Below are 17,689 nucleotides of genomic sequence, written 5' to 3'. Positions count from 1 at the left end.
TTTCAGCTGTCTTCTCACCTGTTCAGCTGTGAAGCCCACCATGGTGGTTTCATGTGGGGAAGGAGTATAGTCATGAGAGCAGGGTGGGGGACTGTGAGGAGGGGTAGGAGGAGAGAGTGGAATATGTGTTGGTTGGGGGCTAACAACAGATGACTCACATGGGGGATGGGCAGGGGCCACAATGTCAAATCTGTTAAAGAACAGGTTAAGTTCGTTGGCCCTGTCCACACTGCCTTCAGCTCCTCTGTTGATAGTTTGCTGGAACCCAGTGATGGGCCTCATCCCACTCCAGACCTCTCTCATGTTGTTCTGCTGGAGTTTCCACTCAAGCTTCCTCCTGTACCTGTCTTCAGCCTCCCTGATCCTGGCTTTCAGGTCCCTCTGTATTGCCCTCATCTCCTCCCTATTTCCATCTCTAAATGCCCTCTTTTTAGCATTCAGGATGTCCTTAATGTCCTTTTTTACCCATGGCTTGTTATTTGAATAACAAAGGACAGTTCTTGTCCGAACATTGCAGTCCACACAGAAGTTGATGTAATCAGTGATGCACTCTGTGAGCCCATCAATATCCTCTCTATGTGGCTCACAGAGTGCCTGCCAGTCTGTCACCTCAAAACAACCCTGGAGCATCTCATAAGCCTCCTCCGACCATTTCCTCACTGACCTCGAGGTTGCAGGTTTACTCTTCACCAGAGGCACGTAACAGGGTTTTAGATGCACCATTTAAAACACCAATATATGAACTCAAACCTGTAGTCATCATCATTATTATGTGCTGTATCATATGATCATGACCATGTTTGTCCTTGGCAAATTTTTCTGCAGAAGTGGTTTGCCATTGCTGCCTTTTGAGCAGTGCCTTTACAAGACGGGTGACCAAAGCCATTATCAATACAGAACTTGTAATAAGCACACAAAATAGAAAATGCTGGAAATACTCGGCAGGTCAGGCCACATCTGTGGGAAGAGAACCAAAGTTAACATTTCAGGTTGATGACCATTTATCAAGTCTTTTACCTGCATCAGTAACACTATTTCCCTTCCCACAGATGTGCTTTGGACTGCTTTCATAGTCATGAGAAAATCTGTAGATGCTGGAAATTCAAAGCAACTCACACAAAATGCTGGAGGAACTCAGCACGCCAGGCAGCATCTATGGCCAAGACCCTTCATCAGGACTGGAAAGAAAGAGACGAAGTCAGAGTAAGAAGGTGGGGGGAGAGAAGGAAGAAGTACAAGGTGGTAGATGATAAATGAAACTGGAAGGGGGGGGTGAAGTAAAGAGCTTGGAAATAGATTGTTGAAAGAGATAAAGGGCTGGAGAATGGGAAATCTGATAAGAGAAGATAGACCATGCAAGAAAGGGAACTGGGAGGTGCACCAGAGAGATGTGACCGCCCATTTCAATTCTATGTCCCATTCCCATTCCAGCATGTCAGTCCTTGGCCTCCTCTACTTCCGTGATGAGGCCACACCAAGGTTGGAGGAACTACACATTGTATTCTGGTCTGGGTAGCCTCCAACCTGATGGCACGAACATTGATTTCTGAAACTTCTGGTAATTGACCCCACCTTTCCTTCATCATTTCCCCCATTTCTGTTTCCCTCTCTCATCTTATTTCCTTACCTGCCCATCACCTCCCTCTAGTGCTCCTTGGCCTTCCATGGTCTTCTATCCTCTCCCATCAGATTCTCCCTTCTCCCACCCTTTTATCTCTTTCACCAATCAACTTCCCAGCTCTTTACTTCACCGCTCCCCCCTTTCGGTTTCACCAATCACCAGCCACCTTGTACTTCTTCCTCCCCTTCCCCACCCCCACCTTCTTACTCAGAATTCTCCTCTTTCTTTCCAGCCCTGATGAAGGGTCTCAGCCCAAAATGTCGACTGTTTACTCTTTTCCACAGATGCAGCCTTGCCTGCCGAGTTCCTCCAAACGCTTTTTTGCAGTTCCTTTGATTTTTACTGCAAAAGAAGCACTTTTATTAGTCACTGTGACAGTGGCTCCACACATGAATAGTCACCTGTCCTGACCACCAATGATCCAACACAATGGGAGCAATTGTTAATTTTCTTTGGCCTCCACTGTAGAGATGGATTCTCATGCCAAAACCAGGATAGGGCGAACTTTATTCTGGGGGTCCAGTGTAAAAAGTTCAGACTGTTGAAAGAGACACTGATTTTTGAGCGCAAACACGAGGAATTCTGCAGATGCTGGAAATTCAAGCAACACACATCAAAGCTGCTGGTGAACACAGCAGGCCAGGCAGCATCTCTAGGAAGAGGTACAGTCGACGTTTCGGGCTGAGACCCTTCGTCAGGACTAACTGAAGGAAGAGCTAGTAAGAGATTTTTGAGTCTGCCTCTACACACAGCCACCAGCCGCTTCTCAACTTCACCCCATCCCTGCATACCCCTGGCTCATAGCCCTTGCTGGATTGACATTCCCATGAGAGAAATCTGTTGGAGAAGCTGAAGATCATTTGTCATTTTTTGAAGCTCCTGTAAGAATGGATAGAACAACACTGAATCGTGAAACTAGGAGGTGGAGGCAAGAGGAGATGGAAGTGAGGAAAGTCCTGATATTTATTCAATTTAAGTGCCAGGCCAAATTGGAAAGGTCGGATATGGGCCACATCATGGCAACGGGATTCAGGCCCCAGAGCTATCCAAGAGCGAGAAATGACACGACGTTTGGATGATTAAAGTGCCAGGCCAGATTGAAAAGGTCGGGTTGGCGGGATCAGAGGCAAGGTTCTGCCTGGTTCTGCCCAGTTCTGCCTACTGCACCATAACGTTTACTCAGCTCTGTGTTGAACAGAAGCTGTGGTCTACCCTTACTGCAAGTGATGCCTGGCTTCACATCTGTGGCCCCGTAATGCTTACCGAACTCGGATGAACTGAATCTGCGGCCTGCTCCTGCTGCAGTGATGCCAGGCTTCGTGTCTTTCGTAGAACGTCAGCTCTGGATGTTGTTTGCTTACTTTTATTGCTTGCACGATTCTTCTTTCTCTGTGCATTGGTGTTTGATGTTTTTTTTAAATGGGTTCTTTGGGGATTTCTTTGTTCTGTGGCTGCCTGTAAGGAGATGAATCTCAAGGTTGAATAATATATACATACTTTGATAATAAATGCACTTTGAACTTTGTCATTTTTAAGGCTAGCATTTGCTTTAATGTCAAGTATTAAGTCACAACTAAGATAAAGATAAGGTGGCAAGGCCGTCCTTATCTACTCCATCCATGGTTGAGCAGAACTGTATTTGATCAAAACATTATTGACTCACACTTTATTGAGATTCCTTATATTCTTTATGATTTACTGGCTGTGCCACATAATAGAATAAGTACAGATATCTACAGATCAAACATTGTCAGAGAGTTATATTGAACTGGAAAAAGCCTATACTTGTGAGTTTGTTTATCCAGCCTAAGAGCTTACCAACCTGAGGCACACAATCCTGGCTGTTTATACAAATAAAACATGACAATTCCTCCAGAGAAATCATAGCAAACCTCCCCAAATGTCCACAGTTGTGTTCCTGATTTTAACCTCAGAGAAGGGAGAGGGAGATTGTGGGTTCTATCTTCAATCCAAAAACTAGTATGTAATCTAGCTGCATACTTACAGTACACTAGAACAACTGACATCACTCAGGACAATACACCACCAGTTCTGCTCACACCGATAGCTTTCGGTGAAGAACAAGGTTTCCTCCTGGTGTGACATCCAGCATTATTTCTCAAGGAGCTCCTTTGAAAATAGATTTGTGATTCACTTGTATCCTTGCCATTGCTTAGACCTTGCTCAACTTCTCGGCATTTAGAAAGCAGCAATCAATTCCAGTCTTTAGGAAATACAAGCATAGAAAATGTACTAGACAATTTACAAGGATGATATCAAACCCAAGGGTAAAATTATCAGGAAAAACTTAACTACGGGTGAATAAACTTCTCTCAGGCTTCCAGCCATGAGACCATAAGACAAAGGAGCAGAAGTCAGCCATTCGGCCCATCGAGTCTGCTCCGCCATTTTATCATGAGCTGATCCATTCTCCCATTTCATCCCACTCCCCCGCCTTCTCACCAGAACCTTTGATGCCCTGGCTACTCAGATACCTATCAATCTCTGCCTTAAATACACCCAATGACTTGGCCTCCACTGCTGCCCGTGGCAACAAATTCCATAGATTCACCACCCTCTGTCTAAAAAAATTTCTTCGCTTTTCTGTTCTGAATGGGTGCCCTTCAATCCTTAAGTCATGCCCTCTCATACTAGACTCCCCCATCATGGGAAACAACTTTGCCACATCCACTCTGTCCATGCCTTTCAACATTTGAAATGTTTCTATAAGGTCTCCCCTCATTCTTCTAAACTCCAAGGAATACAGTCCAAGAGCGGACAAACGTTCCTCATACATTAACCCTCTCATTCCTGTTCCTCATATGTTAACCCTCTCATTCCCAGACACAGGTATTAATATTAACCAATGTTTTGATGACAAACTCTGCCATCTTCATTAGGGATGGTGCCTGGGCATGTCTAGTCCAGTGGTATTTATACCCCCATTGTCCATCCCTGGACTAGACATGCCCAGGCATCAACCCTGATGAAGATGGCAAAGTTTATCATTGAAACGTCAGTTAAAATCGATACCTGTACCCAGCTGGAAGCTCGAGAAGGCTTTGTCATATGCACCAGGAAAGCACTGGATCCTTTTTTAACCATGGGTGTTTTTACTAGAGAAGAGGTGAGGGTTGTCTTGACAAATAAGAGGTTTTTAATGGGATGGCTTAGAAGAGGAGTTCCAATAATTCCAATAAATTTAGAGAACCAATTTGACAATGATTTATAAATTCAAAGAGTTAGCTAACTACCACATTGGGTGGCTGTGATTCATATCTTCAAATGTAATCCAATCAAGTTGAATTATCATTCAAGCCATACATAGATGCAGTTGAATGAGACAGCGTTCCTGTGGGGTCAAGGTGCAAATCATTCAAAAATAGCAAGCAAACATTCAAAAAAAGTGAGTAACAAATTCAAAGAAACATATTCACTAAAAAAAAAAATCGTATATAGTCCAAGACCCTGAGCAACAATGTCTTGCAATCAATGGTACAGACACGCGGCAGTGTACAGACGCACGCAATCCAGCCTGTCATTCCACTGCTCGAACACGGGAGGGCAGCACTGGCGGGAGAGGCCAGGCCCCAGCCAAGCTCAATCATGCTGGAGTGCTTCGGTGTCTCTCACCTGGTCCACAGCAGCAGGCCAGCCTGAGGCTTGATGCCTAGTTCTCGCTACAACCAAGGCTCCACAGTACTCACGTCACCCATCCCTCTACCATTTTAACAGGCCTGCAGCAACTTGTATTACCACTGTCCAACAGAGTCTTGCAATCGCAAGTGAAGTGTGAGACAATCTCCCGCGGTTATACTGCACCAACTTCAATGCTTCCAAGTAGCGGGAAGCATGGTCTGCTTCCAGGTCAGCTCCTCCGACATCCCCGTGGGCTCCTCCAATATTCCAGCGGGTGAAGTTAAGGGACAAAAAACAATAAGTCTGAACTTCTAGCACTTGTTCTGTAGAACTGCTACCAAATTCCGCCTTCCAAATCCCTCTCCAAGCTCCTACTCTGTAGTTCTGCAGGTCACATCTCTTAAAATTTTCATCAAAGTCCCTTCCAGGTATAATGTGGGCTTCTGTGTCTCACCCTTTCAGGCAGTATCCAACCACCCTCTGCATGAAATCGCCTCAAATCCTTCTACAAATTAATTGATATTTATTAACATTAGAGCGTAAAAAAATAGGACAAGGTGTGCAACATTTGGTCCTTCGAGCCTTCTCCATCTTTGAAGGTTAGGGCTGATCTACCACCTTGGTGCCATAATCTTGCACTGTTCCCATATCGCTTGATTCCCTTAATAGCCAGAAATCTATCAATTACTGTTTCAGGTGAGCTCAAAGAATGAGTCTTCACAGAAACAGAATTTCAAAGATCCACTATGTTCTGCATGAAAAGCAGATTCCTCAACTGGGCCCTAAATATCCTAATTCACTCAACTCAGAAAACATTAAGCCAGTAACCAGCCTGTCCAGCTCTTAGAATCTTGTTAATTGTACTAAGACCCCACCTCTTTAAAACTCATGGCAATAAGAGTCTAGATTATTAAAACCCTCCAAAGGAAATTAGATTACTCCATCCCAGCCTCTCGTTATTTTATACATTTGAATTAAGTCCATTGTTTCAAAGAAACCATCCCAGCCTGAGCAATCTTTCATCAGACCTAAAATTTCCAGTGGAGTCACAAGAAGACTACAGATGCTTAAATCTGCAGCAACAAAAGTATTCTATCTGAGGAACTCAGTGGGCTGAGCAGCTTCTGCAGGAGGAAAGGTATGCTGATGTTTTGGGTCGACATCCTGCTTGTAGAGTTTCACCCTGAAAGGTCAACTCTTCCTTTCCCTCCACAGATGCTGCTTGAGCCACTGGTTTCCTCCAATAGATGGCTTGCTGCTATGACATTCCCCAATCCTCACGATACCCACGTAAATCTCCTCTGCACTCTGCAGTGCAATCACACTCTTCATGTAGTATGATGACCAGAACCATATATAGAATTAAAGCCCTCAACTAAATCGTGCTCAAGATTCAAAGTTCAAATTGAATTTATTATCAATGTGTGCATTCATCACCATAAACTACCCTGGGATTGATTTTCTTGCCAATATTCGCAGTAGAACAAAAATATAGTGGAATCAGTGAGAAGCTACACAAAAACAGGGACTAACAACCAACCAATGTGCAAAAGAAGACAATCTGTGCAAATACAATAAATAAATAAAGCAGAGAACATGACTTGGAGAGTCCTTGAAACTGAGTCCATAGGGTGTGGAATCAGTTCGTTCAGTGCAGAGTGAATTTTATCTGCAGTCATTCAGGAGCCTGATGGCTGAAGGGTCATAACTGTTCCTGAACTTGGTTGTCAATGGTGACAACCAGAAAAGAGCATGGCCTAATGGTAGGGGTCCTTGATGATGGATGCTGCTCATTTGTGGCAGAGCTCCTTGTAGATGTGCTCAGTGTTGGGGCAGGCTTCGCCTGTGATGGACGGGGCTGTATCCACCAGTCTTTGTAGGTTTTTCCAATCTTGGGCATTGCTGTTTCCATACCAGGCCACGATGCAACCAGTCAAGATACTCTCCACTCTGCATCTATGAAAGTTACTTAAAGTTGTCGATGACAGTTAGGTTCAAAGTACATTTATTATCAAAGTATGTATACATTATATAACCTTGAGATTCATCTCCTTACAGGCAGCCACAAAACAAAGAAACCTTAAAAGAACCCATATGAAGAGAGAGAGAGAAAGAGATAGAGAGAGAGAGAGGAGAGGAAGAGAGACAGATAGAAAGAGAGACAGAAAGTGGCAGAAAAATAACAGATCATGTAAACAGTAAAAGTAAGCAAATAGATTCAGAACTGAGGTTTTATGATAGCCATGAAACTAGGCATCAATGCAGCTGGAGCAGGCCAAAATATCTCACGATATGCCAAAACACATTTCGACCGTAACCTGCCCATTTTTTAAATTCTATTCCTTATCTAAAAAAGCAAAGTTGCACAGGCCAGAGCAACTGTGATGAAGAGGTAAGCAGTAGAGGGAACACGTCCTGAAAGATTTTTTTTTGCCATCTCAGTTATTTTCTGCAGCCTACTGTTTATTTCCACTTTTGGGGAGGTCACAAGGCTATCAACCGAACAATCAAATGTCAGTGACGCTGACAATGTCAGCCTGCTGAGCTGCGCATAGTTCCCTTTCACATAGACCAAGTTCAGTAGAGTGGAAACTCTGCACTGTTTTCGTTTATTCACTTAACCTTCTTGATGGCTTTTGTGCTCCTGTCATACACAAGTATGTCAAAAGCATTTCGCTCCCTGTCTTTGGCCCAGCACCACAAACATTTGTTAGAGGATCAAGACAGACACGAGATCGGACATGACAAGCCAGGAACACTGCATTGTTGTCGTACAGTACTGCAGATGAAATGCATCGTTTCCCACCTCCTTCATGTGAAGCAATGCATGGCAGCAGCTACAAAGCCAGGACTGCCAACTCCTCCTGGATCCCCCTGGGTTCTCCTGTAATGAATCCCCTGAAACGTGGGGCATGATTTTGAAAAATGAAGGATAAAGATCACAGAGCTATTTAGATAAATTGAGTGGATTTTTTTCCCATGTTATTTTGTTTTGTTGTTGCGGGTGCAGTGGAAAGCTATTTTCTATTGAATGACTTGGGTAAATTAGAGGCAATTAACCATCTAAGAATCCGTTCAACCAAAGTTGCAAACCAAATTATAGCCTATCCTGATGCTGCCCTTGATTAATATCTAGGATGGTCACTAGACAATGTTGAAGAACATAAAGTCATAGAGAAGCACAGCACAGAAACAGGTCTTTCAGCCAATCTAGTCCATGCCAAGACCATTTTAGCTGCCTACTCCCATTGACTTGCACCAGGATCATGGCCCTCCATATCTATACCATCCATGTACCTATCTAAACCTCTCTTAAACATTGAAATCACGCTCACATACACCACTTGTGCTGGCAGCCCATTGCACGCTCTCATGACCCTCTGAGTGAAGAAGTTTCCCCTCATGTTCCCCTTAAGCTTCTCACCTTTCACCCTTAATCCATCACCTCTGGTTGTCGTCCCACCCAACCTCGGTGGAAAAAGCCTGGGAAAAAAAAAAGATGAACCATGATTACTTTTTTCCACCTTAACGAAAGGGATGGATAAAAATTGTAACGTGCAGGGATAGCAGCTCGATTAAAGGCTAGCACAAAACCCGTATGTAATCTGGAACCCATCTCAGTCCATTGACTTATTTTCAATTATTCTGTTCACCATCAGTGAGGTCGATGCATCAGCGGTTATTTCCCTCAATACACTCCAGTGCACAACATTTTAGATCAGTTTGGTTCTACTGAATTGTGTTAAAGAGATGAGCTTCAGTGACATGATATAACAATCAAGCAGACTTGTTTATGAACGACCTGGTTCCGGAGCTTCACACATACAGTTAGTCATGTACCGTCAACTACAAGGACAATCTGATTGGCTCAGTCAGAACATGACAAAGATCAACATTCACATTTTATCCCTTCTTCAACACTGCTGGGGAGAGTCATGCCTGAATTTAAAAGTGGGGGGAGGGAAAAGGAGCTAGCTATAAGCCAGGTGGGTGGGAAAAGTCAAGGGCAATACCTTCCAACCTGATGATCAAAATATCAATTTCTCCTTCCGACAAACAAAACTTCTGACAACCCCCCCCCACCCCTCTGCCATTCCCCACTCTGACCTTTTACTTCTCTCACCTGCCTATTACTTCCCCCCCCTCCTTCCATTTCTCCTATTGTCCACTCCCCTCTCCTATCAGATTCTTTCTTCTCCAGCCGTTGAACTTTCTCACCCACCTGGTTTACCTATCATCTTCCAGCTAGCTTCTTCCCTGCCCCCCACAACCTTCCAGTTCAGGCATCTCCTCCCCCTCCCCTCCTTCTCTCTCAGTACTGAAGAAGGGTCTCAACTGCTCACTTATTCCATAGATGCTGCCTGACCTACTGAGCTCCCCCAGCATTGTGTTTGTGTTCCTTTGGATTTTCAGCATCTGCAGATTTTCTCCTGTTAGCATTTCGTCTTTTCTACTTCATCATAATTTACCACAGAAATTCATTCATGGCTTTGCAAGTCGAACTCTGTGAAAGTAGGCCATGAATTGAAGACCAACTTCAGAGACTTTAGCATATAAACCAGGTTGTTAATCTAGAATAGGATTTAGGGAGAGCTGCATAGTTGGGAGAGATATTCATTGAAACACACTTTCATTTCTTTCAGGTAGATATTAAAAGATCCCATGTATCTCAATGAAGATAATTCTGAAGATAGAGACTGTCTGGACTTATTTCTTATTTCTTTTTCTTGTTCTGTAAAACTTGGCTGCTGTGTTTCTGATATGACAATAAGAACTATGTGTTAAAATCACTTCACTGGGCATAAAATTCTTCAGCACTTTATAAAAGGCAACGTATCCATGCAAATCCATCTCCACCAGCCCTAATGGAAATGCTGTGAATTTCTTGCACTTTGTTTTAAACTCTTTACTGGTTTTCATCTTCCTGGTAACAATTTATTCCTTGAACAGCTATTATAAGATTGATAGATGAGTTCTGGCTGCTAGGAATGTTCGCAATTAATACCAGCCAATGCCAAATTGTGTTTAAGGTTATGGCTGAACTAATTTCTATAAAGGTAGTTGTTATGCTTTGTAACTTCAAAACTTTAAACTAATTCAAAGGAAGACACAGGAGTCTGAAACGTGGGTCTAACTTGGCGTTTTTTTTGCTTCAAGTGAAGCACGGACAGATCACATGAGAGCATGATGTCATATGCAATTCACGTATTTATACATACAACCTCTAATGAATTATTTAAATGAACAAGAATGCTTAATCAACCAATATAAATACAAGATAACTCAAATATTATTGAAATATTAAATACACTGATATATATGTACAGTATCTGAAATACATCTTATGGAAATGTTTGTTTGATGATGAAATTCAATAAAAAATAAATTACAAAAAAAAGAAATATTAAATACACAACAGTAACATGTAATTATTACCCATCAGCCTCTTGAATCAGAGGCCATAACTTCACTCACCCCAACAAGGAGCTGTTCCCAAAACCTAAGGACTCACTTTCAAAGACTCTTCTTAATATTTGCTGCTTATTTCTTTATCGATTGATTGATTTGATTTGATTTTGTTTTTGCGCAGTTTATTGCCTTTTGCAATACTGCTTCTTTGTCCATCTTGTTGTGTGCAGCTTTTCATCGATTCTACTGTGTTTCTTTGTATTTACTGTGAATGACCGCAAAAAGATAATGAACCTCGGTGTAGTACGTGGTGACATATATGTACTTTGATAATAAATTAACATTGAATTTTGAAAGTACTGAATTAATATCCACAGAGCAGGATGACAGAACTGGACACATGGTAGTGTAGCAGTTAGCACAACACCTTACGGTGCAGGCGACCTGGGTTCAATTCCCACCACTGCCTGCAAGGAGTTTGTACGTTCTCCCCATGACCATGTGGGTTTCCTCCAGGTGGTCCGGTTTCCTCCCACAGTCCAAAGATACACGATTTGGGAGGTAAATTGGTCATTGTAAATTATCCCGTGATTAGGCTAGGATTAAATTGGGGGATGGTAGGCAGTGTGGCTCAAAAGGCCTATCCTCTGCTGCAGCTCTGTAAATAAACAGAATTTCCACAACAGCAGCTCACAAATTTAAACTCAAGTTGTTAAATAAATTTGAATTAAAAGCTCAGAACTGTAATGGTGACTATGAAGCAACTAGAAAAGTGCCTGTAGTTCACCAACAAGAGCCCTGATGAAGGGTCTCAGCCCGAAACATCGACTGTTTACTCCTTTCCGTAGAGGCAGCCCGGCCTGCTGAGTTCCTCCAGCATTTTGTGTGCATAACTGGGGTGGGTTCACTAATGTCTTTTAGGGAAGGAAACGCCATTTTTACTGGTCTAGTATACGTGCATCTCCAGTGGGAACATGGTTAACTCTGAAATGGCCAGTCATTGGCCTATCAGTCACTCAGCTCAAGGGTAGTTCAGGCTGAAGAATAAATACCAGCTTCACCAGTGACATCCACATACCTTGAACGAATATAAAATCAGAAGAAACAGCAACGTGACAACAACATGACACACGACCAGAGTATGCCCGGCCTGCTTACAGGATGAACCTCGCTCTTTTTTAGGAGGTCTCTGATGTCAGGTTTGAATTTTTCAAATCCTAATTTCCAGGAGGGGATCTTTAACGAGTTTATTTTAATCATCACAGTAGGAACATTCCTGTCATCACTTTCGCACCTCATTATGGTAAGCCACAGCCCCGCTGCGACATATCAAGAGAAAAAAAGCTCAAGCAGCATAGGACTTATTCTTTTGATCTCCCAGTGCACCCTAGCCCACAGCGAGTAGTCTTTTTACTCAGAATTCTTTCCATGCCTTTTACCTTCTCGTCCAGCTTACATGATGCCTGTCCATACTGTCCAGTCTGTACCTGATGAAGTGATCTTGTCAAGCAACAGGAGTTTTCTTGAATGAAATCACTTTGCTCGCAGTAATTTGTTTTCTGTCCTGCTCGACCCACGGGCAGAAGCCAGTCACTGCAAGAGGAGCATTTTTCACAGGCGGCACTGCACTCAGCTAAAAAAAAAATGAACAGCACCTGAGCGAAATCACCATTTCATCCCAGCCTTAGCAGCTAGTTAGATAATAATGGGCTGCATTTGGAAAGCACCTTTAAGCAAGCCGCAGCACTTCAAAGTGAACTGGGGGGAGAGGTGCTGTGACTTTATAGGGTGTTCGGAGAAGTGGCTGAAGGGGGCAGTTGATTTAGGGATAGATTTTAAAAGCGGAGAGAAAGGGGTTTCACTTGGTTATCCTAGGGAGCTGCAGCTGAGATGGCTGAAAACTTTGCAGTCAGTGTTTGAACAGGTTCCATCATCAGAGAGCCTCACCTCCCGGACCGTGCTCTCTTCTCACTGTTGCCACCAGGTAGAAGGTACAGGGGCTTCAAAACTCACACTACTGGGGTCAGGAACATTTACTACCCCATAACCACCAGGCTCTTGAACAAAAGGAGATAACTATAGTCACTTGCCCAGCCATTGAGAAGTTCCCACAACCAATGATCTCACTTTAAGGACTCTTTATGTTGTTATTTCATGTTCTTATTATTTATATTTGCATTTGCGGTTTGTAGTCTTCTGCACTCTGGTTGATCTTTCACTGATCCTGTTATAGTTACTATTCTATAGATTTGCAAAGTATGCCCAGAAGAGAATGAATCTCAGGGTTGGATGTGGTGACATACAGTACATGTACTCCGATAAAAAAAATGAACGTTGAGCCTTAATTTTGAACTTTGAAGGTAGAGTGGAGGATACACAAAGAATCATTGCCAGATTTCATTTGCAGGGTCATAACGCTGGAGTATAACTAACAAGCAAGCGACTAACGTCAGTTCAGTTGTAATTGGATGGATATCATAACATGTAGTTATTAGACCAACGATCAAAGGGTTGGACTATTGATCCCACTATGAAAGCTGAGGAATATAATTTCAGGTAACTAACAAACTCTGTTCTTAAAACTTCAGTATCTGTAATAGCAAGTCATAATAAGCTAGAATGGGTGTACTGTATGATTCATTAATGTTGTTCAAGGAAGGAAATCTGCTGTGCATTTGTTCATGCAAATATGACTCCAGACATGCAACAAAGTATCTGGATTGACTCAGATCTTGATTATCATTTCCCTCTGAAATTATTATGGAGGTGCAAAGAATGCTGATCTGTCTGACAATGCCCAGATCCATTCATGTTAAACAAAGGTGTGACTGTCTATGAAAATTTGAGACTAAAACATATGTTTTGGCATTTGCTCCTCCTCCTTCCCAAAGTGCCTCTCCTTCTTCCCTCTTTCCTATGATCTACGCTCCCCCACCCAATCAGATTCCTTCCTCTCCAAGCCATTACCTTTCTCACACACCTGGCTTCACCTGTCTGTGACGAGAGACCTAGGCGAGGATGGTCAACCCATGTGCTGGAGCATCAGGACCCAATACGAGACTGAAACAAGAACAGGGTTCTAAACTAGAGGCTAGACGATAATCCAAGTCTAGCTGATGATCATGCACCAAAAGGGATGTACCTGAGGAAGGAGGAGAAGATGGCTGCGCGACGCAGCGCACGCAGCTCTCCGGTGAAGTGATATCGTATTTGTAAGTAGGATGCGGTGCACAATTCTGATTAAATGGAGACAGACGTGAGTAGCAGAGGAACATCTGCAGAAATTTCTGAAATGCTCGGTTTGCTGCCGCGGCTACTGTGCAAACAAGAATCTCCACAGGGAAGGCCCCAAAATCCGCAGCTTTGCCTGCTGCTGGCGACCGAGGCTGGGGTCGAAGTGTTCAGCGGAGATGGTGCTCGGTACTCGGTGTCGGAGGGCTGATCAGAGCTCGAAGTTTTTGGAGGACTCAGAGTCGGACTGTGGGCAGGCATGGCAGGGAGAGTTTTCTTCCTTCTCCCGTCTGCATGAGATGTGGGACTTCTGAAAGACTTTGAACTTTTTTACTGTGCCCATGGCCTGTTCTTCTTCAAGTTATGGTATTGTTGCACTGTTGTAACTATATGTTATAATTATGTGGTGTTTGTTAGTTTTTCAGTCTTGGTCTGTCCTGTGTTTCTGTGATATCGCACCAGAGGAATATTGTATCATTTCTTAACTCATGCATTACTAAATGACAATAAAAGAGGACTGTGTGTCCTCATAATCTAATCTAATCTAATCTAATCTAAAACCTCATTTCAGGTGCTCTTTAAATATTAAAATCCTGGTGTCAAAACATGGCCGCCAATTAGCGGGGCAAGCCGAATCTTTAAAGGAGCTGTGCCAGCTGTCCATATTCCAGAGAGTTAGAAGGTCTAAAGCTCAGAGGCTGGCTGGCATGATCAGGTGTGTGTCATAACAGGACGGCCCCCCTGATGGCCCTGGCTGCTCAGATAGACGATGATGGTAATCACAGATGACAGCCAGGTCCAAGATGTTCCCCTCAGGAACCCAGCACTTTTCCTCGGGTCAGAATCTTTCCCAATCCACGAGGAACTGCCGAAAACCCCGAACAGTTTGTGAATCCAGAATCCTTTCAATGGTGAAGACCTGTTCCCCATCGACGAACCTAGGCGGCAGCAGGGCTGATGGTGGTGGGGCTAAAGCAGTGGTCCCCAACCTCCAGGCCGCGGACCGATACCGGGCCGCGAAGCATGCAGGGGTGCAGCGGTAGCCGGAGCGCACCCAGCACATCTTTAAGAAAAAAGCCAAAATAAACAAGCTAATTAATTAGGTGCCGCCCAGAAGCCAGTCTTCATTAGAGGAACTGTGGTGGAGAGGGTCAATAACTTTAAATTCTTCGGCATTAAGGATCGACGTTTCTCTCTCTGAAAAGTGTCAGAGGATCTGTCTTGGGACCAGCACGTAACTGTCATTACAAAGAAAGCACGGCAGCGCCTATACTTTATTAGACGTTTGTGTAGATTCAAGATGTCACCTCGATCCTGACAGCCCTGTCTTTTCAGCCTGTCTGGGCTGGCATTTAAATTGACCAAACAATGGAACAGCTAAAGGCTCCAGGAAAGAGGAGTGAACATCGCGTAGAGCAAGTGAAATCGGCAATCGCCTCTGATCTGGGCCGACATTTACGTGCCGGGCGGCACCTAATTAATTAGTTTGTTTATTTCGGCTTTTCTTGTTAAAGCTGTGCTGGGTGCGCTCCGGCTACCGCTGCACCCCTGCATGCTTCGTGGCCCGGAGGTTGGGGACCACTGAGCTAAGGGACTAGAGTTTACAGGTTTTAGTTTGGAAATGTGGAAGATGGGATTCATCTTGAGGGTCTTGGGGAACTGCAAGGTATAACCCACTGGGTTTACTTTCTTGTGAACCTTGAAGGGTCCAACAAACTTGGGGGCCAACATCCAAGACTCCATCCAGAGAGACAAATCCTGAGTAGACCTGTAAAGCTGGTTCCCTGTCTTCTCTTGCAGTTAGCGACGCAACAGACTTTTAACATCATAAATCAGTGAATTGTTTATTATGTCTCCCCTCTTGCTGTGAAACGGGGACATCTCTTTTTCCCTTATTAGGGAGAGAGTGAGAGCCTATGGTATGTCGAATTACGGGGTGAACAAATAGTCTTTGGGGTACTGCAAGTTTGTGTCTTTATGACGCTTTGCTGCAAACTTGAGTGCTTGATGGGGGGCACCAATACTTTTTTGCTGGTGGGACGACTGAGTTGTTGCTTTGCTGCTGCTTATGTGTAGGAGCGGGGCTTTGGGGCTCTAACATTTAACTGTGATTCATTCTTCAGGGCATTCCTATTTTCGTGGATGTTTGCAAAGCAAAAGAATTTCAGGATGTATATTGGATACATTTCTCTAACATTAAGTGCACCTGTTGAAACCTTTTGAAGGCCAACAAGATCCCCCTTGCCCTAGTCCATTTTTCCTTGCAGCGTCAGAGGAGATTTTGAACCACAGGAACCCCAACTTCAGCCTTCTGCTCAGGGAAAAATGGTGGAGAATACCCAAATTGGCATTCAAATGGGTTCATCCCATATGCAGAATGCTGTAAAGTGTTTTGAGCAACCTCTGCCCACGTCAAATGGTCGCAGCACTCATCTGGTTTTTCTGAGGCCAGACATCTTGGGATTCATTCCATATCCTGGTTCACCCGCACTGTTCGGCCGTTGGACTGCAGGTGAAGCCTAAAGGAAAGACTCGCTATGCCCCAGTCAACGTACAGAATGCTCTCCAGAAACATGAAGCGAATTGAGGACCATGATCCAACACAATGTCTACCAGAAAAACATGGATTCTGAAGACCTAGTGCAGGACAATTTCATCCATCTCTGCTGCAGATGTTACTTTGTCCAAGGCTATGAATTTGCAGCCCTTCAAAAAGTGATCTACAATTATCATGTTGATGGCCTTCCACTTGGAAGGCAGAAGACACGTGACAAATTCCACGGAGATGTGAGCCCATGGTGTGTCTGGAACAGGTAGAGGGTGAAGGGACCTTTGAGGCTGGTTGTGGGGCTCCTTGCTCTGGGCACACACCTCCCAAGCCTGCATGTATAGTCAGACCTCTCTCACATTCAAGGCCACCAGCATTCTCTCTTGATGAACTTCAGGGTCCTGGCAGTCCCTGGGTAAGTGGTTATTTTTGATACGTGTCCCCATTGAAGTAACTGAAACCTAACGGAACTTGGGACGAACAGATGACCCAGAGCACCATTCTTGGGAATCTCCCCTTGTGAATCAATTCCTCAATGAATTTGCACCATCACCTTAGCTTGGGGCACATAGGCTGCTCCTTTCTTTTAGGTCCATCGAACTGATGAGACAAAGCATCTGGCTTCCAATTCTTTGATCCCGGTCGATAGGCCAGGACCAAATTGAAACGGTTAAAGGAAAGGATGCACCAGGTCTGCCTGGAATTCCGACTCTTGGCCTCCTGAATATAAGCCAGGTTCTTGTAATCTGTCCATACAATGAAAAGGTACTTGGCCCCCTCAAGCCAGCGACGCCATTCCCCCAAAGCCAGCTTGACCTCGAGCAGCCCTTTATTCCCAATGTCTGCCGGGGACAGCTGCCTGGACAAGCACCAAAGTCAGAATCAGGTTTATTATCACCTGCATGTGTTGTGAAATTTGTTAACTTAGCAGCAGCAGTACAATGTAATACATGAGAACATAGAAAGAAAAATAAATAAGTCAATTACAGTAAGTACATATAAATGTATATTAAATAGTTAGATTAAAAATAGTGCAAAACAAATAATATAAAAATAAGGTGAGGTAGTGTTCGTGGGTTCAATGTCCATTTAGAAATTGGATGGCAGAGGGGAAGAAGCTGTTCCTGAATCACTGACCGTGCACCTTCAGGCTTCTGTACCTCTTTCCTGATGGTAACAATGAGAAGAGGACATGTCCTGGGTGATGGATATCCATAATAGTGGACGCCGCCTTTCTGAGG

The sequence above is a fragment of the Mobula birostris genome, chromosome 8, assembly GCF_030028105.1.
Source record: "Mobula birostris isolate sMobBir1 chromosome 8, sMobBir1.hap1, whole genome shotgun sequence".
NCBI lineage: Eukaryota > Metazoa > Chordata > Chondrichthyes > Myliobatiformes > Myliobatidae > Mobula > Mobula birostris.
This window is presented reverse-complemented; position numbering follows the sequence as displayed.